Source organism: Mus caroli, unplaced genomic scaffold (assembly GCF_978045245.1).
Source record: "Mus caroli unplaced genomic scaffold, Mus_caroli_1 scaffold_11, whole genome shotgun sequence".
In the NCBI taxonomy this organism is placed as follows: Eukaryota; Metazoa; Chordata; class Mammalia; order Rodentia; family Muridae; genus Mus; species Mus caroli.
Window position 1 is genome coordinate 20,867,614 of NW_028227266.1, and position 25,914 is coordinate 20,893,527.

General features: G+C 38.4%; 1 pseudogene; it reads left to right on the forward strand.

Moving 5' to 3' along the window:
* The window catches only part of LOC110301469 (stromal membrane-associated protein 1 pseudogene), a 58,472-nt pseudogene extending 33,818 nt beyond the window's left edge, over positions 1-24,654 (forward strand).
* Positions 24,655-25,914: the final 1,260 nt, after the last annotated feature.

Consider the following 25,914-nt stretch of genomic DNA (forward strand, 5'->3'; position numbering starts at 1 on the left):
AACGTTGACCTGTGACCTCCATATATACACACACAGGTTATATGAACATCACACACACACACACACACACACACACACACACACAGCCTGTATGCATAGAGATACATGTGCAATGTCCAAAAGACTGGCTAGAAAAGGAAAGAAAATGAAATTGGAGAACTAAACATGCAGAGTGATGATAAATCAGTATTGCTGGAATCCTTCATAGACATTTAAAGCTGCCATCAACTTTCATTCAGTGTTCTAAACATATTTATCAGTGGAAATGAAAGAAGACAAGTAAATTAATAAATACCTAATTCCACCCCAAACCCTAGAGGAAAGAAACAAGACTTGTAAAAATAGGTACCAGCCTGCTAGCAAAATAGGTCAGTTCTGTTTTCAAAGCAAGCAAATGAGTCCGGAGATATCAAAGAAAATGCTAGCATTATTCTGAAATGAAACATGGTCTAATACTTTCCATTTTGCATCTTTGTTGACCAAATGACTGTAGCAGTGAGCTGAGCATCACTTCCTCTATTAAGACCATTTATGGCTCTCTGCTTCTTACAGGAAGACATCATCAAGCAAGATATTACTGCCCAGCAAAGTAATGGCTCCCGAAATCAAAGAAAGTTTGGATGATGGCATATTTTTTGAGTTCTAATTAATCAGTGAAAAGAAAAACAATTCTAGGTGCTAAAGAAAGCCTTTTCCTCTTGAGTACATTTTCTCTTTGTAGGACAGCAGTGAGTCCCTGTGAACCTTTTCTTATGTGTGTAGAATGATCCACTATTTAAATGAGAGGCCCATCAAAGCTATCCCAGAATAGACTGCAAATTGGAGAAGGCAAATACTTGTACAGATACAGGAAGCACCATCTAACCATGGACGAAGGACATTCAGAGTCACATGATGGAGGAATGTACGTACGAAACAAGTCAATTTGATACCCTTTGTAGGAGAAAGCCAGGTCAAAAAGATGTGCATTTCAACCTTAGTTCAACAGAGAAATAAGAGAAGGGGAGGTGTAGCCATAGCTGGTTAATCCACTCTAATCTCCCTGGCAGTGGATTCTGGATTTCTTGCTACCCACCCAAATGCTCTGGGTTCATAAGGGAAACATACATGCATTCATCCTTCTATTTTAATATGACTTAAGCAGCTCAATGTGCCCATGTTGCTAACGCCTCCCCTCTGATACTCCTGAATTATTACTTACTTACAACTTGACACAGCTGGAGTTATCACAGAGAAAGGAGCTTCAGTTGGGGAAATGCCTCCACGAGATCCAACTGTAAGGCATTTTCTCAATTAGTGATCAAGGTGGGAGGTCCCCTTGTGGGTGGTGCCATCTCTGGGCTGGTAGTCTTGGTTCTATAAGAGAACAGGCTGGGCAAGCCAGGGGAAGCAAGCCAGTAAGTAACATTCCTCCATGGCCTCTGCATCAACTCCTGCTTTCTGACCTGCTTGAGTTCTGACCTGTTTGAATTCCAGTCCTGACTTCCCTTGGTGATGAACAGCAGTATTGAAGTGTAAGCCGAATAAACCCTTTCCTCCCCAATTTGCTTCGTGGTCATGATGTTTGTGCAGGAATAGAAACCCTAAGACACTTACTAAAATCTAGATTACATCTTTGCTACCTTAGACCCAATCGGTGGCCCCTGGGGCCACTCTTTTCCAGCTCTTACATGATTGTATACTGTCCCTTCTGCAACTCTCACATATGGTCCTTCTGCTTCCCCAGCATGGTGGAACTGCTTCTTCCCCAGTCCCCTTGCCCTCACATCCTAAAGTCCCGCCTCTGTCTCCCTGCTCAGCCATTGGCCACTGGCAAATTTTTTTGACAATCAGAACCAGCCAGGGGCAGGGACCCTCATTATTTCACATGCAGAATTCTTGTGCAATTTTGGGAACCCATAATGCAAGCATTAAACCAAATCAACATTTCCCCTTTTGGGGGAATTAAAAAGGCCTTTTCTCTCAGATATATAATGAACAGAGTCATCATAGGTATATAAACTATAGGGTATGATATACACTAATAATGTCCAGTCCATCAATTTTGTCAACTTAGGTACATTATACTAACATCTATCCTAAAGTAAAGAGTTTGCAATTATATACCTGAATTATGTTTTGCTTTAAATTTGCATTGCCATCTGAAAACAATCCTTTTAAATCTACATCATCTTCCTTAATGCTAAACAACTTAAGTTTGATTATGAGACTATAATTTGTCTTCAACTCCATCACAGACTAGAGAAAAACAATAGATATTACCTGAATATATAGCACAAAAACCCAGCCTCCAAAACTTAACTAATTTACAGAGAAAACTGCCTACTTGGACAGTTCCCTATTCCTCAAAGTGTTGGAGCATCTGTCTTCAGCTTTCTGGTCCAGACTCATCTGACAGACCTAAAGTGAAGCAGGGACTATGAAAGACTAGCTTACCCTATCTTGACAGTGCTAATCTGTTTACTATCTCACACTGTGTCATTTTTTTGGACAGTATTTTTCATCTGTAGATGAATTAGGACAGTTTTTGCCTAGTGGCTACCTTTCCACAATGGGAACAACTCTATATGGATGTTATAATGCTCAATAAATTCTTTGAACTGTGAAGGGGGTACTGACAGGAGCAAATGTCTCCTAGTCAGAATTTATATTAATAATGAAGTGAGTATAAATGCCATATTCTGTGGATTTCTGATGTTTTTGAAGACTATCAATCTATATAAAGTATACCTGAACTAGTAAGTCTTGACTATCTTACCTATTTCTATTTGAATAATATTGAAAGCACCTTTTTATAATTAATTCAGTATCTAATATAACTATGAGTTTACTATCTGGCCCTTAACTTGGATTATTGAACCATCCTAAACAGTTAGTAATAGCAGCTATTAGAAAGACTGGGTCTAAGCCTTCTATTCTGAAATGAGTTGCATAGGCACAATGCCTGCCTAAGAGTAACAATATTAATTTCAAATTTTGTACCAATATAAAAAACCGATACAAATGAAAACCTTAAATCTGTATCAATATATAAATTCTGTACCAATGTAAGTAATTACAACTTCAATTTTGCAATGATTATAAAGATTTCTACCAATATAAATTTATGGCTATAGAATGCTTTGTTTAAGAATACATTTAGTAATCGATCCCATATATTTCCTCCTTGTACAAAATTATGACAATCTCCAAATTATTCCTTAAAATGACAATCTATCTATAATTTATAAAATAAGCATGACCAGACAACCAAACCCAAGGAGTCAGGATGAAGGCTCCCATTAAATTCCTTCTGCTAAATTAGGGCAATGAAATAATTTCAAGGGGTGTGGAGGAATAGAAATATTAGAAAAAATGGTTAGGCTTAAAAAAGCTAGCTTTAGCATCTGTTATCCAGTCTTCTGTATGATAAGAAGGCTCAGGGCTTGACTGAAGTTGTGACGGATCCTGTCTGAAAGGCTGGATGAACTGAGTCCATTGGGAACAGCAGCTGTTCCTGAAGCTGTTCTGGAAGCAACTCTCTGGAAACAGCATTGGGGGAATGGGCTGCACAGCAAGTCATTTCAGCATTCCCAAGGAGGAATCCTGTCAGAGCTGCACATTCTACAATATATGAATGTTACAACTAAAGATTTGTAACTATTAAGACATTTGTGTAGATTGTACAAGGTACACAGATTAGTTAAGGATGAATTTTTGCTCCTGGTTTAAGCAGGTGAAAGACAACTATCCTTTTAAGAGTTAATTTGATCAATAACCAATTGTAATAAATTCATTCATGTCATGTGAAAGATGACACAATGAATCTTAAGGATTCCATAACTAACAAGATTTATTCTCCAATTTTAGCTGAAGTTTTGGCTCAAGACATTTTTATGTCTAAGCAGTTACAAGGCTCTTGTAATGTGGAGGAATCAGCAAATCAAATTACCTGTCCTGTTTGATTTTCTCAAAATTTTCTTCTCTGTAGTCAAGATCTTTAGGGGGTCTTCCCCTGTCATATCTTATCCATATTACTCTGGAAGGGCTCCAAAGAATTTTCTTCTTTCACAATACATAGCCTTTCTTCCATAATAGCATGTTCTTGGTCCAGTATCCCGAAATCATCAAAGGTATAATGGTTAACTCAAATTCTTAGCCTTCTTTCTCCTTTCTCCTGCTCTATTTGACCTCTCTCCCAGAGGATTTTTAATATCAAAGCTATCCAACTTATACACACACACATATTTGATAAAACAATTAAAAACAATCAAAGCAATCTAAACAATTACCATTATCCGTTGGAATGATGCTCCTACACTATCCCCTGCCTTACTATCAAATGATTAATTTTTAATAGTGAGATCAAGGGCTAAATTTATTTATTCATCTACGCATACTTAAATTCTCCCTTCTTTTCAGATTAATATCTCTGTGGGTGTACATAACCCTGTTTACTTTATATAATTTGAATTAACATCATTAACTATGTACTTAACTTCTATTAAATTTTCTTTTATATTTCAGTATGAGTTCAGGTTATTAATTTATTATATCAGGCTAAGCAATCCCAGAATTCCTGTGTAGCCAATGTTCAAAGAACCCAGCTGCCTTCACTGGCATAGACCTTTTCAATCTTCCTTTAAAGTATTTCTCTCCTTTGTATCCTTAAAAGCTATTAAATCAGTTTTAATTCATCCTCCCGTCTATGGAGATTAATATTTCCTTATTATTATTTGTTGAGATAGGGTTTCTCTCTGTCTCTGTGCCTTTGTTTCCTACATTTGAGATCAAAGGGCTGTATTTTTATTTTTTTAACTCCATGTATTCTTAGAAACACTTAAACAATTACTGCTATATCTGACACAAAGAGTTACAGAAACAAAAAAGGGATTTGAGGTGGACACAGGACAGGAAGGAGGCAAAGCAGGGGTCAGCAGGGAAGAGGCATGGGATTTAGTTTGGGTGGCTGAGCAGATGGCTACCAGAGGAAGTTATTCTGGGACCACGCCATCGGGAATGAAGATGTGCAACTGAGAAGCAGAAAGCAAGCTGAGGTCTCTGAGGTACCAGAAACAAGGACAAAGACTTGAAATGAGGTCAGAGAGGTTCATGGCAATCAGGCTTTGTGAGGACTTGAAGACTTCAGTAAAAAATGCGGGTTCTATTTTGAGGCTGCTGTGTATGTTGTTTGGGTTTTAGGCAGGAAATTAATAGACAGTACTTTTCATTCTGTAGCTGCAGAACAGAGCAATGATGCCATCTTAAATCATAGCATTGTCCCGACCAAAATGGATCATTTAGCAGAGCAAAGGGGAAAAAAAAACCTCCAGCTGATCAAAGCTTCAGCTAGATTACCACAAAATGAAATTATTATATTAGCCTACACGATGTGAAAAGAAGCCCCCAAAGAACACACACACACACACACACACACACACACTTGCATGCATGAATGCATACTTGTGTGTGTCTACATAGATTCAGGCTCTGATGGGATTAGTGCCAGGGGTCAGCCCCTGAGATGGCCAGAAGACATCTGTAGAGGAGATGAAGAGTCTGCAAAGAAGGCACAACGCTCAGGGAGATACTGCAACCTGACTGACTAGCAGTCAGACTGCTTCTTTATTTATACAGAACTCAGAAGGCAGGGATAGATTCATGTTGTTCCAACATAGATCATTTCATTTTTATCCCAAAACACATATTTTAGCTTCCTTTGGTTATGTGTAGTCATTATTAGCAAACCACTACAGATCAAAGTTTTCTTCTACAGTCATTTCCCCTCATCTAACCCACAACCCAATTTTTAAGAATGTAGAGGTCTATTTGCCAAAGGATTGGCAGTCCATTCTCAGGCTGGTAGGTCTGTGGTTTTAAAGGCAGAAAGAAAATCTCCAAGCTAGCCATGTCTTGAGCAGTGTACTATCAACCTTAATACTCAGAGTGCTAATTGGGCCCAGGAAAAAAATTTCAGACCAAAGCTGCTATAGTTATTACTCAATTTCTGGCATAATACAATGTTTATATTTTATATATTTGTAGAGTTTACTTATATGTCTAATCTTAGTATTCTTTTGTTCCTTGGTTATACAGCACTGCAGTGGCCCTGTATGATATAACTTTTCTAAGAAAGGGTATCTTCATACTTCATTTTCTTGTTATTTAGCCACACAGTTTTTTGTCCATCAGTGTAAGTCTCTGTGTGGGGCAGAGATAACTCGAGGTAATCTAACTTTGTTAATGTATCTTTCCCTAAAGGGATTTGTTATATACAGTCCCCAGTCTTATGCCACAAATTCACCTGAGCATATATTAGGAAAAGGCTTTTAATTTTATCTGCTGCCTGCTCCTTTAGCTCACTGATTCTTGTTTACATTTTTAAGTTTACTTTGTTCTGATTATCTTGTTCCTGAGTAAGTACAGGGGCAGATGTTCCAAGAGTATCTTGGAATCAGAGCCTCGTAATGAGATCACTGGCATCTTTATTTGAGTCACAACCTCCAAGGTGTAAGGAAAAACTTCAAGTAGGTAAAGGTAAGGATATCTCCCTAAAAGTGGAAGGTGTAGTATGTTCAGGGTTTTCTAGGGGAAGTTTAGAAGCAATACTCTCTGGAGAAGGCATAAATGATTCATAAGGATGGCAATCAGGCAAATGAAGCTCCCATCAATTCAATATCCTTAAGTTGTGCCTTGTGCAAATATTAAACGCTCTCAAGCATGCAACACCTGGAGATCAAGACCAAAAGATGAGATGTGGCATGGAGGCAATTGCATCATGTGACTTGGATTTTCTGGATCTTTGTTAAGCAGTTGTGCTGGCTGTGTGACTTTTGTTGTTCCCATTAGATCTGGCTGTACCAGGTTTGACCTCACTATCAAGACGATTCTTCATTACCACTAGAAGGAGTCATATTACATTACCAGATATAGAGTGCATTGACTTTATACATGTATTTAAGAGGTAAGATGTTTCACAGTTAGATGCTTTGTACAGCTGTTGTGTGGGCATTAGAATCAGGTACCCCTGACTCTCAGTGTGACGATTTCACTGGATCTAATTTAGATTGTCTCACTGTTGTTCAAACTGTTTCCAGGACACTGTACTGTGGTATATCTGATAAGGAAGCTAAACCATCACTTAAAATCATTCATATTTTTCACATCCACAATTTTAAGTCACTTGTCAGCTATAGAGGAAGGAGGGAGTTAGATAACTGTCTTTCTTTGTGGCCTGTTTCAAATCATGCTAGTGTTTTGTTCACCTCTTTTTTTTTTTTTTTCCCCTAGGAGCAGTGTTTGTATCTGGATTTACTCTTTCATTTATGCTAAAGTATGAGATTGAAAGTTTCACATGGTCAATTTGAATGCATTAATAATAAACTTGGAGTCACCAATAATGTAGTATCACATTAAAGAAAGAGATAAAGGAACTTTCCCTTGGTGTCATTTACCTGGAGCAAGTCCAGATTTGAATTCTTTACTTTACACACCCTGAGTCTTCCATCCTCTGGCTGTCTGTTTCATGTGTCTGAAATTATACCCACTTGACTGCTGTCTTGGGAATCTTTTCTTGAGTCGGTTTCCATATATTTGTGTATATCTGTCTGTTGTAGGACTGTGTGTGTATGTCTGTGTCCTTGTGTGTCTTTCTATATTTATTGAACAACACAGAAAGCACTGCATAGAGAAAGAAAGGGGAGTACTTTAGAGAAATTTTTGAGAGTTTTACAAAGAATTAAGTAACTGACTCCAACTGGCCCCAATTGATTGAGATAGCAGAGTATTGCAAATGTCATTGTTTATCAAGCAATATCTGCACATTGTGTTCAACATTATCCATTAAAGTTCTCTTCAATATTCTCAGTGGATTCATTCTATAAGTTTGCTTTCAATGTCTATTTTTGCTACTTTCAGCAAATGATTATTAGAATATACATGCATTTCTCAGGTCTGAGGAATTGAAGAGATCACAACTTAAGATTATAACTCTGCATTATTTTAGGGTGTAAACAATGATTAAAGGGGAAACACAAGGCAAGTAAGGTTGATTATTATATTGTTTGCTTAAAAGCACTTTAAACAAGCAGGCTGAGTACACAGTAGAATCTTAAGGTCTTAAGTGACCTCAGTGTATATTGTTAACTGTGGCTGTGAGATCTTGCAAAAGCTCCAGTCTCTCAGAATGTAAGAGTTATTTTTATAATATTGCACTGTCACAGTTTCAAATTAAGATATTTTGGCCTTTCTCTACACAAAGGACAAACAGGCTGAGAAAGAAATTAGGGAAACAACACCCTTCACAATAGTCACAAGTAATATAAAATACCTTGGTGTGATTCTAACTAAGGAAGTGAAAGATCTGTATGATAAGAACTTCAAGTCTCTGAAGAAAGAAATTGAAGAAGATCTCAGAAGATGGGAAGATCTCCCTTGCTCATGGGTTAGCAGAATCAATATAGTAAAAATGTCTATCATGCTGAAAGCAGTCTACAGATTCAATGCAATCCCTATCAAAATTTCAACTCAATATTTCACAGAGTTAGAAAGGGCAGTTTGCAAATTCATCTTGAATAACAAAACAACCTAGGATAGCAAAAACTATCCTCAACAATAAAAGAACCTCTGGTGGAATCGCCATCCCTGGCGTCAAGCTGTACTACAGAGCAATTGTGATAAAAACTTCATGGTACTGGTACAATGACAGACAGGTAGATCAATGGAATAGAATTGAAGACCAAGAAATGAATCCACACACCTATGGCCACTTGATCTTTGACAAGGGAGCTAAAACCATCCAATGGAAAAAAGACAGCACCTTCAACAAATGGTGCTGGCACAACTGGCAGTCATCATGTAGAAGAAGAATTGATGCATTTTTATCTCCTCGTACAAAGCTCAAGTCTAAGTGGATCAAGGAACCCAGAGACACTGAAACTTATAGAGGAGAAAGTGGGGGAAAAGTCTCGAAGATATGGGCATAGGGGAAACATTCCTGAACAGAATAGCAATGGCTTGTGCTGTAAGATCGAGAATCAACAAATGGGACCTTATAAAATTGCAAAGCTTCAGTAAGGCAAAAGACACTGTCAATAAGACAAAAAAGTCACCAACAGATTGGGAAAGGATCTTTACCAATCATAAATCAGATAGGGGACTAATATCCAATATATATAAAGAACTCAAGAAGCTGGACTCTAGAAAATCAAATAACCCTATTAAAAAATGGGGTACAGAGCTAAATAAAGAACTCTCAATTGAGGAATACCAAATGGCTGAGAAGCACCTGAAAAAATTGTTCAACATTCTTAATCATCCGGGAAATGCAAATTAAAACAACTCTGAGATTCTACCTCACTCCAGTCAGAATGGCTAAGATCAAAAATTCAGGTGACAAAGGATACTGGAGAGGATGTGGAGAAAGAGGAACACTCTTCCATTGCTGGTGGAATTTCAAGCTGGTACAACCACTCTGGAAATCAGTCTGCTGTTTCCTCAGAAAATTGGACATAGTACTACTGGAAGATCCAGCAATACCTCTCCTGGGCACATACCCAGAATATGTTCCAACTGGTAAGAAGGACACATGCTTCACTATGTTCATAGCAGCCTTATTTATAATAGCCAGAAGCTGGAAAGAACCCAGATGTCCCTCAACAGAGGAATGGATACAGAAAATGTGGTACATTTACATAATGGAGTACTACTCAGCTATTAAAAACAATGAATTTATGAAATCCTTAGGCAAATGGAGGATCTGGAAGATATCATTCTGAGTAAGGTAACCCAATCACAAAAGAACACATATGATATGCACTCACTGATAAGCATATATTAGTCCAGAAACTTAGAATATCCAAGATACAATTTTCAAAATACATGAAACTCAAGAAAATGAAGACAAAAGTGTGGATACTTCACTCCTTCTTAGAATGTGGAACAAAATACCCATGGAAAGAGTTACAGAGACAAAGTTTGGAGCTGATACAGGAAGAAGGACCATCCAGAGACTATCCCACCATGGGATCAATCCCATATACAACCACCAAACCCAGACACTATTGCATATGCCAGAAAGAGTTTGCTGACAGGACCCTGATATAGCTCTCTCTTGTGAGGCTATGCCGGAGCCTAGCAAACACAGAAGTGGATGCTCACAGTCATGTATCGGATGGAACACAGGGCCCTTAATGAAGGAGCTAGAGAAAATACCCAAGAAGCTAAAGGGGTCTGCAACCCTATAGGAGGAACAACAATATGAACTAACCAGTACCCTCCAGAGCTGTGTCTCTAGTTGCATATGTAGCAGAAGATGGCCTAGTTGACCATCAGTGGGAGGAGAGGCCCTTGGTCTTGTGAAGATCATATGCCCCAGTACAGGGGAATGCCAGGGCCAGGGAGCAGGAGTGGGTTGGTTAGGGAGCACGGCAGGGGGAGGGTGTAGGGGACTTTGGGGATAGCATTTGAAATGTAAATGAAGAAAATAGCTAATAATAAAGATATTTATTTTATAAGCAAAGAATAATTCCAAACACTCAGCTTGAAAGTTAGAAGTGGCATGAAATATTTTAAGACAAGGTTTAAACACATAAAATGTAAAAATGCTGGAATCAGACTGATGACATGGGCCAGCAGGTAAAAGTGTTTGTCCCCAAGTCTGGCCACCTGAATTCAATCCCTGGAACACACAAGGTAGAAGGAGAAAATAAAAGCCTCCCTCAAGTTGTCTTCTGACCACCCGAAGCTCTCAGTGGCATGCACACCACCCCACATACACACAAAATATATAAATATAAAAATAAAAAATAAAATGTTAGAATCTCATTTGAGTTTATTGATTTTTAAAATAAAATCAATCAATTTCAAAAGTTTGTTGGAACTCTAAAAAAACTATCATTAAGCCTGCTAACTCATAAACTTCAATAAAGTTTTTGGCTTATATATCTTGATGCCTAGCTTTAAATTTGATTTCTAGGAACTGGGGAGATAGCTCAGTGGGGTAAATGCTTTCTATGAGAAGACTGGGAACTGAATTCAGATTCCAAGCACTCCTATCATTTAAACGTGGTATTACAAGTAAGCAGTCCTAGAACTGTGTGGGACACAGTTAAGCAGGTTCTAGGGACTTGCTGTGATTCTTAATAAAGTCATAAATACATCCCCTGTCAAATGCTTACTTCAGACACTTGGTTTCATGATTCATAAGAAGCAAGTTAATGGTGTTACAGACTTCTGACTATATCGCTTAGCTTTGCCAGCTTTTTCAACACCCACACACACACACACACACACACACAGAGATCTTTAAGCATTAAACTAGTTGATACAAATTCTATAACAGAAAGTGGAATAACTCTATATTTTGAAGTTATAATTTTCTTCTTCATGTGGTTCTTGGAGGTTTGCATTAGGGGCATAGGAAGGGAAATGTTATGTAGCCTGACACTGCTGGTGATTATGTCTACCTATTCCCAGACATGGCTTACTGCTTTTTGGGTTCAGCTGGCTGTGCAGATCAAAGCTGGGTGAGGGACCTCAAAGGACTCATCCCAGGTACTTCAGGATTCTAAGGCCATGGACTGTCTGCAACCTATTAAAACATGGTCACTGGCTATCAATCTGATTACAGTTTGCATAATCGTTTTGTGGGCATTTTCTATACTCTCTCAAGCATACACTTGACACTTCTGACAGTCACTGAGAAATCTGTAGTTTCTTCTGATATCACACCATTCCAACATTTCTAAAACAAAGCCATCGAAGCTACATAGAGTTAATAATTTGAATATAACAGACAGCAAGCTAAAAATTTAAATATTACAGAAAGTGAGCCATGGTTATTTTACTGATGACTTTGGGTTTGCCTTTTGTTTGTTTGTTTGTATGCTTGTTTTTTGGTTTGTTTTCTTGAGGCATGTAGGCAGCCGATGCCTAAAAGATGGAGCAAGTTTCTGGTACACCATGGCTGTAAACAGCACTGAGCAGGCGCTAGCCCGAATCTGGCGCCAACCCCTCCAGAGTGGGTGCATGCAAATTAAGGTGCGGGCAGACTGACCAATCCCAGGAGGACACAAAGCTTTTCCCTGTGCTGGGGTGTATATAAGGAGTCCTCCCTGGGTTCCTGGGGTTCCTGAAGCATCGAGGCGTTCCTGCAATAAAGCTGTTGAGAAGAATCCGACCATGTTGCGTTTCCCATGTTGCATTTCCCTTGCCGGACGAGGTGGGTGCAACAGAGGCAGATCACTGCTCTTAGGCTGGTCTCTAACTCATTATCTTTCTGCCTCTGCTTCCTGAGTGCTGGGAATGCAGAACACATAGCCCTGTCCGAGTTGGCTTTCTATTGCTGTAATCAACACCGTGGCCAAAAGCAATTTGGAGAGAAAAGGGTTTACTTGGCTTACACTGCCTTTCATTGTTCATCATTAGGGAAGTTGAGGTAGAAACTGGAGCAGAAGCCATGGAGGAGTGCTGCTTACTGAATTGCTCCCCATGGCTTGCTCAGCTTGCATGTTATACAGCCCAAGACCCAGGAATGGCACTACCTGAAGGAGGGTAGGCCCTCCTACATCAATCACTAATCAAGAAAATGCTCCACAGGTTTGTCCATAGGCTAATCTTTTAGAGACATTTTCAAAATTCAGGGTCCCAGTTTCCGAACGACTTCTGCTTGTGTCAGGGTAAAAATAAGTTACTAAGCACAGCCCTGCATGTTTAATTTACCAACAGTCCTTAAATAGATTTAAAACCGCAAGATTTTTCTCTTTAACGGATAGGCTTGGAGCTAATTTTATATCTGATTTTTTAATTTAACACATTTTACCTATCTCTGCACAAGACAGTCTATAAAAATCGTTTTAGAGGAGGTTAATTTTAAAAGTACACTTAGAAACTGTGAACAGTTGGGCCATTTTTCTCTAGAAAATTTTAAATTCCTGTTCCAGGTACAGGGCTCTGAAATGTGTGAGTACTGTATCTTAACTGTGGTGCAATAGTTGTGCATATGTTGTCAAGGGTTAACAGTGTGATAAGTCAATCCATATTGTGTGTAAAGACCAAATCAAGGTCTTCGGCATTTTGGTATTTTTTTGTTGTTGTTAAAGCTCTGGATATTATTTCTTCCAGCTCTTTTTGAAATATTTAACAGATTCTGCAGAATTACAGAGACGAGACTGTGCCCGAGACTATTCAAAGCAGTTTCTGTTATCCACAACTGCAATACCCACAATCCACCCCCATCAGTTCTACGCTCAACACTCTGGAGCCTCCAGTGATCACTACTCTGTCCTTCAGAACAGTTCAGTTCCTCTCGAGGGATTTCTGGTTATTAATTAATTCATTCAATTTGGGGAATTTGTATTTTGCTACAAAATGATCTATCTTCAAATTATATGACTATATTACCAAAATATTGACTATTATAATAGAAATTATTTCAATTGTCTCTGAATGACTTATCAAATTACTCCTTGCTGTATTTGTGTCCAAATTATTCATTATATTACCATTTTACTCATTGCTATAATTTTGTGCACTGGGGGAATATTTTTCTTATGAGCATTTCTCAGAATTAGGTCTGTTCTCTTTTTCAGTTAATTGCCCTGAGATTTATAAATACTTATACTTTTCAAAGATTTGTTAATTCATGCTAATTTCCCTTCTCATATTTTCATTAAATTTACCCTTATAATTCCAGAAGAATTGCTAAGGGATTAACTTTATTACTTTTGGAAATTTAAAGCTAGAGATGGATTTTTTTTTTACTTTGATTAGTCACATTTTATAAATTTATATGATTTTTTTTTCTTTTCTGGTTTTCTATTTGTCCTCAAATTCTAGCATGTTTCTAAAATAATTTCATCTTGGATGAATTAAACTTTACATAATTGTAAATAAACTCCAGGAACATTTTTCATATTGTGTTGTAGAAATGCATATTTATTATTAAAACTATTGAATTGACTAGTTTAAAATTTCTCATAAAGTCAGAATCTGTCTGAAAGATACAATGTTAGGGACAAATATGCTTACATTAATGTCCCTGCTGTTTGAATAGAGCATTGGAATCACATGCAGGCTTTGAAGTCCAGCCAGTCACTGTTAAAATCTGGCAGGACCGTGCTTCAGCTAAGAAAACTCCCCTGCATTTATTCAACAGTTTGGAGTCTTTGGACCATTATTGAATAAACATGTAAATGTAATAGCTAGAGTAATGGAGGGGAAATATTGTATGCAGAAGGCAAATGTTTCATGACAGTCACAATACTTTAAAATACTATTGGAAAATTTTATTTAGTATAATTTTGATCAAATTTTTGCCCCTTCCCTAATTCTTCCAAATTAGTCACAGTACTTTTAACGTTTAAAAGCTATGCACAGGTGTATGGTATAATCCTTTAATAACTGATTCATACTTTCTAATTTCTCCACAGTCTAAGAGTTATATATGTTCTCTAAAATGTAAGCCTTATGCCTTCCTTTTATCAATGCAAACTGAACTCTCCTTTTGGGGAAAATAGTCTTTAATTCTTTTTCTGTTGATGGCAATCTTGACGCCTGTTGCTATCTCTGTGGTTACTTCATCCTTTCTCTTCCAAACATTTGTGCCATTGTGTGTTATGTGAACCGTTCTGTGTGACATGTGTACACTGCTGGATGCAGACTTTAGGAATGGCATGTGGTCTTCCAGCAGAGAATTTTTATGTATGATTATTTCCTTCTTGGCTACAGCCTTATGGATATATATTTCTCTTTTACCTTTCCTGTTCTCCATATGGAATATCTCTTCCTTCTATGCATATTTTGATACCTTTATCCCTAAGGAAGTTCCTACATATTACTATCTATGAGTAAAACAATGGCAGTTAGAAAACAGCATTCACTCAGATACTGTCTGTAATAGGAGATGATTGTTCAGCTGCTGTCTGTAATGGGTGACAGAGAAAAAATTAAGCCAAAATTAGCCTGAATAAAAAAAAAAACCAAACATTCCTCATCAGCATCATTGGTTTGGATCGGAATCCCAGAATGTTCTCAGACAGTATCAGAATGCACATTTCTCTGCTGCAGGAGGTCAGTATTTTAAAGTACTGTGTTTGTGGCTTCAATCTCTGTGAGCCCCTGTAGTTGATTTAATTGGTGAATAATCATCCTTTTTTATAGATTTATTAAGAATAAAGATACTGATAACTTGGGGGGTCTTTCAACTTTTGATAATTCTGGATAACACTTTTAGAAACATTCCTGTGAAGACCATGGAACTCTGCTTAAAAGGATGGTTACCTGATTGTAATCTGCAGGTGTGTTTAACTTTATGAGTTCCTGTGTAGGCATCTGGCATCCTGTGTAGACGCTGGCATCGCTTCTGACATTACTGGAGGAGACAATGTAAGGGAGAAACTCCCTGTCCCTGACTCTTACAGGCTTTCTGTCCCTCTTCTATATAGTAATAGCCCCTGAACTGTTATTTTGTAGATTATATATTGGGACAGGACTCCACAACTCTGCATTTTGTCTGTTTGTAGATGTTGTGGTTGTTGTTATTGTTGTTGTTTTGTAATAGGCTTCATCTGTTGCAAAGAGAAGTTTAGTTGATGTATGGTAAGGGAAACAACACTTATCTATGGATGTAAGGATAAATGTTTATAATCTAGTTAGGGATTATGTTGGTTTTAGTAAATAGTTGTAGGTTCTCATCTAAGATCAATGACACTGGATTTTATACTTTAACTATTGAATACATTTTATGCATGTATCCATCATCAAGGCATACAAACAAAATTCTATGAATGATGTACACTTTGAATAACATTTTAGTGTACAAACTCAATATACAACAATAAGAACATTTTTAAATACACCAAAAACAACCTTGAAAAAGAAATTAGGAAAAATCTTCCATTTATAAGAGCAAAAAAAAATGTACCTAGGAATAAACCTAACAAAAGAAGTGAACAACTCTACACCAGAACCTTAATATATCGCAAAAAGAATATTGAAGAAGGTACTATGTGATAAAATTTCCATGCTCTTGGATTGGCAGAATTGATATTATGGGAACAGTTACATTACCAATGTTTACCTACCAATTAAATGCAATCACCTATAAGACAACATTTGACTGAGCCCAGCCTTTAATGTCTCTTCACAGAGCAGGAAAAAAATTAAAAACGTGTATGGAGACATAAAAGACCACAAACGTCCAAATCAGTTTCAAGCAGAAAAGAACACTACTGAACATACCACAAAACCTAACTTAAAATTATACAGCAGAGCTCCAGTGACAAATACAGCATAGTGTTACCAAATTTGAAGACTTCTATCCCAATAAACTAGAGGAGGGGATCCAGAAACAATCTACACTTGTACCTCCCAAAACTTGTGTCTCTAGTTGCATATGTAGCAGAGGATGGCCTAGTCGGCCATCAATGGGAGGAGAGGCCCTTGGTCCTGTGAAGACTCTATGCCCCAGTACAGGGGAATGCCAGGGCCAGGAAGCAGGAGTGGGTGGGTCAGGAAGCAGGGCAGGGGGAAAGTATAGGGGACTTTCAGAGAGGAAACTAGGAAAGGGAATAGCATTTGAAATGTAAATGATCTGGGGATCCATCCCATAATCAGCTTCCAAACGCTGACACCATTGCATACACTAGCAAGATTTTGCTGAAAGGACCCAGATATAGCTATCTCTTGTGAGACTATACCGGGGCCTAGCAAACACAGAAGTGGATGCTCACAGTCAGATATTGGATGGATCACAGGGCCCCCAATGGAGGAGCTAGAGAAAATACCCAAGGAGCTAAGGGGATCTGCAACCCTGTAGGTACAACAATATTATGAACTAACCAGTACCCCGGAGCTCTTGACTCTAGCTGCATATGTATCAAAAGATGGCCTAGTCGGCCATCAGTGGAAAGAGAGGCCCATTGGACTTGCAAACTTTATATGCCCCAGTACAGGGGAACACCAGGGCCAAAAAAATGGGAATGGGTGGGTAGGGAAGTGTGTGTGGGGGAGGGTATGGGGGACTTTTGGGATAGCATTGGAAATGTAAATGAGGAAAATATATAGTTAAAAAAAACCATTAAACAGAATGTACAAAGCATATACGCTCTAAAGCAGTGGTTTTCAACCTTCCTCATGCTGCTACCTTTTAATGCAGTTCCCCATGCTGTGGTGACCAACAACCATAAAATTATTTCCATTGTCACTTCATAACTTAATTTTTCTAATGTTATGAAACATAATGCAAGTATCTGATATGTAGGATATCTGATATGAGACCCCTTGCTGAATCCTAAATGAGTCATGATTTACAGGTTGAGAATCACTGCTCTAAAAGAAGGTGGAAGCTCTCATTATAAGCAGCAGCAGCAGCACAAGTATTTGTCTCCATTCACTACACTTTGCTAATGTGAAGAGCAAATGCTGGGGAGTTGGAGAAAGCATCTTAGTGCAAAGATACAGCAGTCTTTATCATTTTCCTCCTCTTCCATATTCATCTGCTTGCTCAGATGCAAGTTCTAACCTGCCATTTAACTTGTAACCAGAAAACTAAATTTTTTCTTTAATAACACCTGAGTACTTTGTTATATTTTCAACTCAACTCAAAAATAACTCAGCTATAGTCTAAAGGCTCTGTCAGTATCTAAAAACAACTAAGTCAATGGACCCCTTTATATCTTCTCTTCTTGGTCTGCTTTCTGTCACCAGCAAGAAAATTATTCAGATGTATTTTTCATTATTATTTTCAATTACCATGGATTCTTTCTCAAGATATTCAATATTCTCAGACTAGATTTCCAGTTATTATTTTCTCATTTTGATCAGCTTTAACCTTTATTTCTCTCTTTTATTTCTCCTGAATTATAGTCCAGTTCATTAAAACTGCCCTCTATATTCTAATTCAGGATTTCTGAACTTTATTTACTGATGGGATTTTGAGGTCAGGAAGAGCAAGTGCCTGGATTTCTGTTTGTGCATACTTTCTTAGTTCATCTGACTTTTGTAATGGATCCATGTTCCCAGTTTTCAAAATCTTGTTTTACTCATAAGAAATATTTTCTCTTCCAATTCCTTAAGATGGATCTAGTAATTACAACAGTCATGTTCTGTAAAGTAATATGAATTATGCTTATCTCCATCTTGCTCAAATGAATGAGTCTCAAACTATGATTTATTTATTAATCTCTGTGCAATTACTGGGGGATTATCTCTAATATAATTATTTAACACTACACTGGCAACTTCCCCAACTGTGCTTCCCAAATACTTGCTATTCCAATCTCCCTGGGTTACTTCTGCTCTAGCATCCTGGTGTCTTAGAGAGGCATTTCTCTTGGGCACATACTGCTGGTCCATCATGACTAATGGAGACATCCTGTTCTCTCTGTCTTCTCCTCTGTCACATTCCTTCTCTCTCTTTTCTCCTTTGCCTCATGGTTCCTACCTGTGTCCCCCAGCTCAGTAACTTAAACTCCACTTCTTTCTGTTCTCCCCAGTAATTGGTTGCAGCCATCTTCATTAACCAATGGTTTTAAATTGAGAAATATGGCTTGTACATGGGAATTGGCTCATCTTGGGGCAACCAGATCTTGGGGTATAGAATTTAGCATACCAGACCAACCTCCCAAAAGATTCTGTGGCTTTCTCCTTGATCATTATGATGATTAGAAAGGGATTTTACTTTTCTTTTTGGAAAATAGTGACTGTGTATACCAAAGCCCTTAAAACATAGCTCCCCTTACAGTGTTCCTTTTTTCTCAGCACTGTTGAACAAAGCATCAGCACTGTCTACCTCCTTGCTCTTTTAGGGGTTGCAATCTCTCATACTACTTAACAGGGAAGAATTTTAGAGTGGGCCAACAATATCTCACTGCTTCAGGATGAAATTCATTGCTACAGAAAAATAGATGTCCTCTCATTAGCAAAAACCAAATCCAGGGCTTCTGATCCACAAGGGGTGAGAATTTTTATGTTATTCATTCTTCAGGTAAACACTTATTTAATTACCATTGAGTTGAATCAATATGCCAATCTAATAGTCAAATTCCCATTTCTTTTTGTGCTTTTTTGATTATGAAGTTCTTCTCACAGCTCAACAATATATTGACTTTAGGTCTTGGTTTTGTTTTTTATAACCAGTGGTCATTATTTCCTGAGTCTCCTCCATAGGTGCCCCATTGGGAACTGAATTCATGAAATCTAGCCAAATGCTGTCATATAGTAACAAGGAATATTTGAGTAGAAACATAGTTAATTTTTTTACAAATATGTCGTAATATATTAAAATGTAGAGAAGAAAATCTTCACATGAACCTGGAGAGATGACACAGAAGTTAAGAACTTTCACCATTCTTGAAGAGGACCAGAATTGGATTCCCAACAACTCCATGAAGCAGTTCACAAACAACTGTTGCTCCAGCTCCAGGGGATACATCACCCTCTTCTGTCCTCCACAGGCACTACAGGTACATACACAAATTCCTACACATGGGTCCCCACACATGTGCATGATTTAAAAAGTCTTTATTTTATTTTTTATTTTTTTTGACAGAACAGGGCAGTGGTACATATGAACTCACAGAAGTTGTGATCCCATGCACGACACTCACCAAGTCAAGAGTTGCTGCCAGTTCTTAGCTGCTGGGAGAAGAAGGGTTGTGTTCTCTAAAAGAATAGCCCCTAATAAGTGAACTCTGCTTCAGTGCAAGGCCACACATTTAAAACTTTTAAGTAACACAAACTGGCCTGATAAGAAAAAAAAAAACATAAAATAAAAGACACAATGTTGGGTGAGAAGGAAAGGGCAGGTGGGCTTGGAAAGATCTGGAGCAGGGGACTATGATCTAAGCACACTGTACAAAATTCTCAAAAAAACAAAAACAAAAACAAAAACAAAAAACCAAAAAACCCCCTAAAAACAAACATACTATTTGCATAAATAATTCTTCTAAAAATCACAAATCATACAAGACTGTAGCCAGAGTATGTTTATAATAATTTTATTTGATAAATTAAATACACATTGTAGGGTATTAATGAATTATGGTGGCTGAGATTTGTATATTGATTCAGTGCTGTTCATACACAGGCTGTTTTTAGTTCTCTGAAATCTAAAACACAATTGAGGATACATGAGCAGAAACTGAATGATCAATAGTAACTTGGAAATTATAAAGTGGAGAATAAAATGCATGTCTCTAGAATTTTCCTTTAATTCATAAAGATTACCATATAATTTAAAGGGATTTTTAATCAATTTTATAGACAATAGAGGTATAATTTTCATATATATAAATTTTCAGAAGTAACCATCTCAAGTGCTTCTTGAATATGTGGTCAGTGTATATGTTCATGCAACTAGAAATACTTCAGTTATGCTCGCTCCAGAAGTTTCATAATCATCCCCTGACAAGAAGTCAATGCACTGGAAAGCACTAGTGTGATTCAGTCAGTACAGTTTTGGCTTTCATAGAATGCCCCCTAAATAGGATCATATGGAATACACATTTTTATGCCTGGCTTCTTCCATGTGGTTTGTCACCTGATTTCACCTGTGACTAGGTGTCTCCATTTATTCTTTATTGCTGAACACTCAGTGCATGGAGAGCTGACATTGTGTTCATCTGCTCAGCCATTCCTGAGCATATGTGCCCTATTCATTTATGAGTGATGTTGCTGTTGACATTTGCATGAGATTGTTTAGAAGACGAAGGTTTGCATAGCCCCTGGGTAATGTAATTATTGGGTAATGTGACAGGTTTATTTTTAATATTTTAATTTTTAATTAGTCTCTCTGTGTGTATAGGTCACAGCTCATGTGCCACAGCACATGTGTAGACATCTGAGGACAATTTGTGGGAGTCATTCCAGCATGTGGGTTCTGGAGATTGAACTCAAGTATTCAGGCTTGACATCCACTTTTATCCACTGAAACATCTTTCTGGCTGTAATTTTTACTTTTCAAGTAATGTCCAGCATGGTTTCTGGACTTGGTGCCTATTTTAAATTTGTACTAACTTGAGACTTATTCATTCACATTGTTATATTGATCTTCATATTGTGAACCTTAAAAGAAATAGCTATTCTGAATATAAAGGGCACATTTAAAGACAAAAGACATGTCTCAGTGTCTCCCCAGGACTGCAAGCATCCCTGGGTGTCTCAAAATTTATTCAGCTTACCAGCCAGGCAGGCATTCATGCAACATTGATTATCTGTTCTTTAATAAACATGTTGCCTGTCAACTTCAAAATCTCCCTGTTTCCTAAGTACTTTCCAGCCACATCCCTATCACCCCTCCCACCACTAGCCACTGCCACTTCCTAGGCTGAGTCTATTCACTGCCTTAGCAGTATGCTCACCTGCCCAGTTCCACTAGTGCCAACCTAGTTAGCAGAAGATTCATGAGCAGCACCAGTTAAACCCATCCAAACTGATGAGGGATAACAAGTTACTATGCCACCTAAGAGGACAAAGGTCCCTGATGGGCTTCATGGAATAATGATGTGTTCATTTGCATCAGATGTGCTGACCTTGGGGCTTCTTATACCTGTGGACACAAGAAAAGATACAGTGCATGCAAGATATGGGAGATACTAAATCAGGAGTACTCCATGAAGCCAGTCTTCCAAAGAACTTCCAAGGACCAGACAGAGCAAGCAATAGAATTGTTTAGCAGAGATAAATAAGAAAAGTGGAAACATTATGGTAAAAATGCAATCCCCATCAAAATTCCAACTCAATTCTTCAACGAATTAGAAAGAGCAATCTGAAAATTCATCTGGAATAACAAAAAACCTAGGATAGCAAAAACTCTTCTCAAGGATAAAAGAACCTCTGGTGGAATCACCATGCCTGACCTAAAGCTTTACTACAGAGCAATTGTGATAAAATCTGCATGGTACTGGTATAGTGACAGACAAGTAGACCAATGGAATAGAATTGAAGACCCAGAAATGAACCCACACACCTATGGCCACTTGATCTTCGACAAGGGAGCTAAAACCATCTAGTGGAAGAAAGACAGCATTTTCAAAAAATGGTGCTGGTACAACTGGTTGTTATCATGTAGAAGAATGCGAATTGATCCATTCCTATCTCTCTGTACTAAGGTCAAATCTAAGTGGATCAAGGAACTTCACATAAAACCAGAGACACTGAAACTTATGGAGGAGAAAGTGGCGAAAAGCCTTGAAGATATGGGCACAGGGGAAAAATTCCTGAATAGAACAGCAATGGCTTGTGTTGTAAGATTGAGAATTGACAAATGGGACCTCATGAAACTGCAAAGCTTCTGCAAGGCAAAAGACACCGTCAATAAGACAAAAAGACCACCAACAGATTGGGAAAGGATCTTTACCTATCCTAAATCAGATAGGGGGCTAATATCCAATATATATAAAGAACTCAAGAAGGTGGACGCCATAAAATCAAATAACCCCATTAAAAAATGGGGCTCAGAACTGAACAAAGAATTCTCACTTGAGGAATATCTTATGGCAGAGAAGCACCTGAAAAAATGTTCAACATCCTTTTTTTTTTTTTTTTTTTTTTTTTTTTTTTTTTTTTTTTTTGGTTTTTCGAGACAGGGTTTCTCTGTATAGCCCTGGCTGTCCTGGAACTCCCTTTGTAGACCAGGCTGGCCTCGAACTCAGAAATCCGCCTGCCTCTGCCTCCTGAGTGCTGGGATTAAAGGCGTGCGCCACCAACGCCCCGCTCAACATCCTTAATCATCAGGGAAATGCAAATTAAAACAACCCTGAGATTCCACCTCACACCAGTCAGAATGGCTAAGATGAAAAATTCAGGTCACAGCAGATGCTGGCGAGGATGTGGAGAAAGAGGAACACTCCTCCATTGTTGGTGGGATTGCAAGCTTGTACAACCACTCTGGAAATCAGTCTGGCGATTCCTTAGAAAAATGGACATAGTACTACCGGAGGATCCAGCAATACCACTCCTGGGCATATATCCAGAAGATGTCCCAGATGCCCCTCAACAGAGGAATGGATACAGAACATGTGGTACATTTACACAATGGAGTACTACTCAGCTATTAAAAAGAATGAATTTATGAAATTCCTAGGCAAATGGATGGACCTGGAGGGCATCATCCTGAGTGAGGTAACACAATCACAATGGAACTCACACAATTTGTACTCACTGATAAGTGGATATTAGCCAAAAACTTAGGATACCCAAGATATAAGATACAATTTGCTAAACGCATGAAACTCAAGAAGAATGAAGACCAAAGTGTAGACACTATGCCCCTTCTTAGAATTGGGAACAAAACACCCATGGAAGGAGTTATAGAGACAAAGTTTGGAGCTGTGATGAACGGATGGACCATCTAGAGACTGCCATATCCAGGGATCCACCCCATAATCAGCTTCCAAATGCTGACACCATTACATACACTAGCAAGATTTTGCTGAAAGGACCCAGATATAGCTCTCTCTTGTGAAACTATGCCGGGGCCTAGCAAACACAGAAGTGGATGCTCACAGTCAGCTATTGGATGGATCACAGGGGTCCCAATTGAGGAGCTAGAGAAATTACCCAAGGAGCTAAAGGGATCTGCAACCCTATAGGTGGAACAACATTATGAACTAACCAGTACCCCGGAGCTCTTGACTCTAGCTGCATATGTATCAAACAATGGCCTAGTCGGCCATTACTGGAAAGAGAGGCCCATTGGACACACAAACTTTATATGCCCCAGTACAGGGAAACCCCAGGGCCAAAAAAAATGGGAATGGGTGGGTAGGGAAGTGGGGGGGGAGGGTATGGGGGACTTTTGGGATAGCATTGGAAATGTAATTGAGGAAAGTACGTAATAAAAAATATTAAAAATTTAAAAAATAGCTATTACTATTACAAATAAAGAAAGTGGGCAGGGTAGGGGGAAGGAGCCAGAGAAGCCTCTAAAACCACTGAGAGCTGAAAAGCTGCAGAGGGCAGAAGATCAATCATTTGAGACTAAGAAAAATGCCAGCCTGAACAAAGCTACAGAATCCATAATTGATCTTTTGGGACTTGATGGCCCTGCCAAGATCCAGTGGCCCATGGGAACACAACCACAATGCCATGTCTGAATGGTGACTTGCATATTTTAGTTTCTAATCCCTTGTCTCCACTGTCCTGTCTCCACTTAGGGGACTGACTTGTTAGCAGCAGCTGTTACCCTATCTGTCATAACATGTGAGAATCTGGATCTGTTCACTAAGATCCAAACTAAGTCAGAAGAAATAGGAAAGATGGACACTCCAAAGAATTGATCTTATCTTTCTATGGAACAGGAACCATACAACAACAAAGCATTCCTGGTGTGTTTATGGGATCCACAAATACAGTTTATCTCCCAAGAAACAGCTGCATTTCAAGGCTTTCCTTCCATGGCTAACCAGTTCCTGGAGCTCCCTGACTTACAGGAATTGTGACAGGACGGAGTACAAGCCGAACTATGCCCAAATGGCTAATGGAAATCACCCAAATTAGAGTGATGCTACTTCCTCAGAAGGATGCTGTCTCCCAGGAGGAATGGTGGGACAGATGGATACACCACAGAGTAAGTTTCATCTGCTGCAAGCCCAGCAACCTCAGTAAAACCTCTCAGTGACACATCAGCAGGGTGGCCTGGAAGTTCTTCAGGTCAGGCTCAGCACACAATTGTGACTATGGAAGTCAGGACTGACTCCCTGCATTTCCCATTGCAACTCATCCAGCTCTCCTGTTTATTCCTGAACAAATTTCTTTCCCCCACTCCCCAATTGTTCACATTAAAAATTACCTGCTTGACCATGCTGTTCTCTGCGGGGTAAGACTGATATGGTGGAAGCAGCTTTACTCGTATTTTCCGTGATGTCATAAGCAATATTGAGAAGACCCTGAGTCAACTTGCATAACCAGCTGTACTCTCAAAAATGTAGTGCTAATGTTTGCATAAAGGGAAGTGTTATCACATTAGTAATACCTCCAACAGTTCACCCCTCAACCAGAGAAACAGTCATGCTGTAGAGGGGTACTTTTCAATCAGTTGTTTAATCACATAAACACATCGAGAGTGTGTAACTGACAACTGTTTTCTAGTGTATCAATGTCTTGCACATTATCCCTCTCTTTACTGTGCTGCAGTTACAATGTGCTCAACAGAGAAATGTGGTTAGTGAATGGAAAGATGATACTAAAAAAGTTAATGAATGTTTGAAGAAATTAGATTTTCTATATCTCTTCTTATGTACATAGTGCTAGCATGAAGTCTTTTGTGTGTACAATATGCAGAAAATATCACTGAAAGATATATATATATTGAGAAAGGTTTTCACTGTGTAGCTCTGGCTGTCACAGAACTTGCTTTGCAGACTGATCTAGCCTTTTAACTCACAGATCTACCTGCATCTGCCTCTCGAGTGCTAGGACTAAAGGCATGTGCCACCACTGCCCAGCTGAACCAAAGCTACTTTTAATCCTTTGAAGAAATACATACGTTTATGATAGTAACTTAGATTTTATGGTGACAATTATTGACAAAGTATTATTTCCCAATATTAGATGAATTTTCTTGCCAAGGAAAAGAATCTTTTTACTTATTTCTGTTAAAGTTGTAGCTTTTCTGCAACCTAAATTTCCCTGTTTCATATAAACCTTGGGTTCTAGCTATGATGAATGGGGCATGGACAGTCACACAGGAGCATCGGTTTTTCTGGAATAAACCTCTTGGGTCTACCTTGGGTCAATTTCTGTGCTCTTACATTTTTGTTTTAATTTTTTTTTTTGCAGTTTATACTACTGTCCTGGGCAGAAAATACCCCCTCTCCCCTCTTTTTACCACATGTTGCCAATACAGAAAAGGTACTGTTGTTGTAAGTTGATATATTAGCTACTTTTATCACACTGTACCCACAGTGCTCAACCGATTGTGGGTGATGAGTTTCC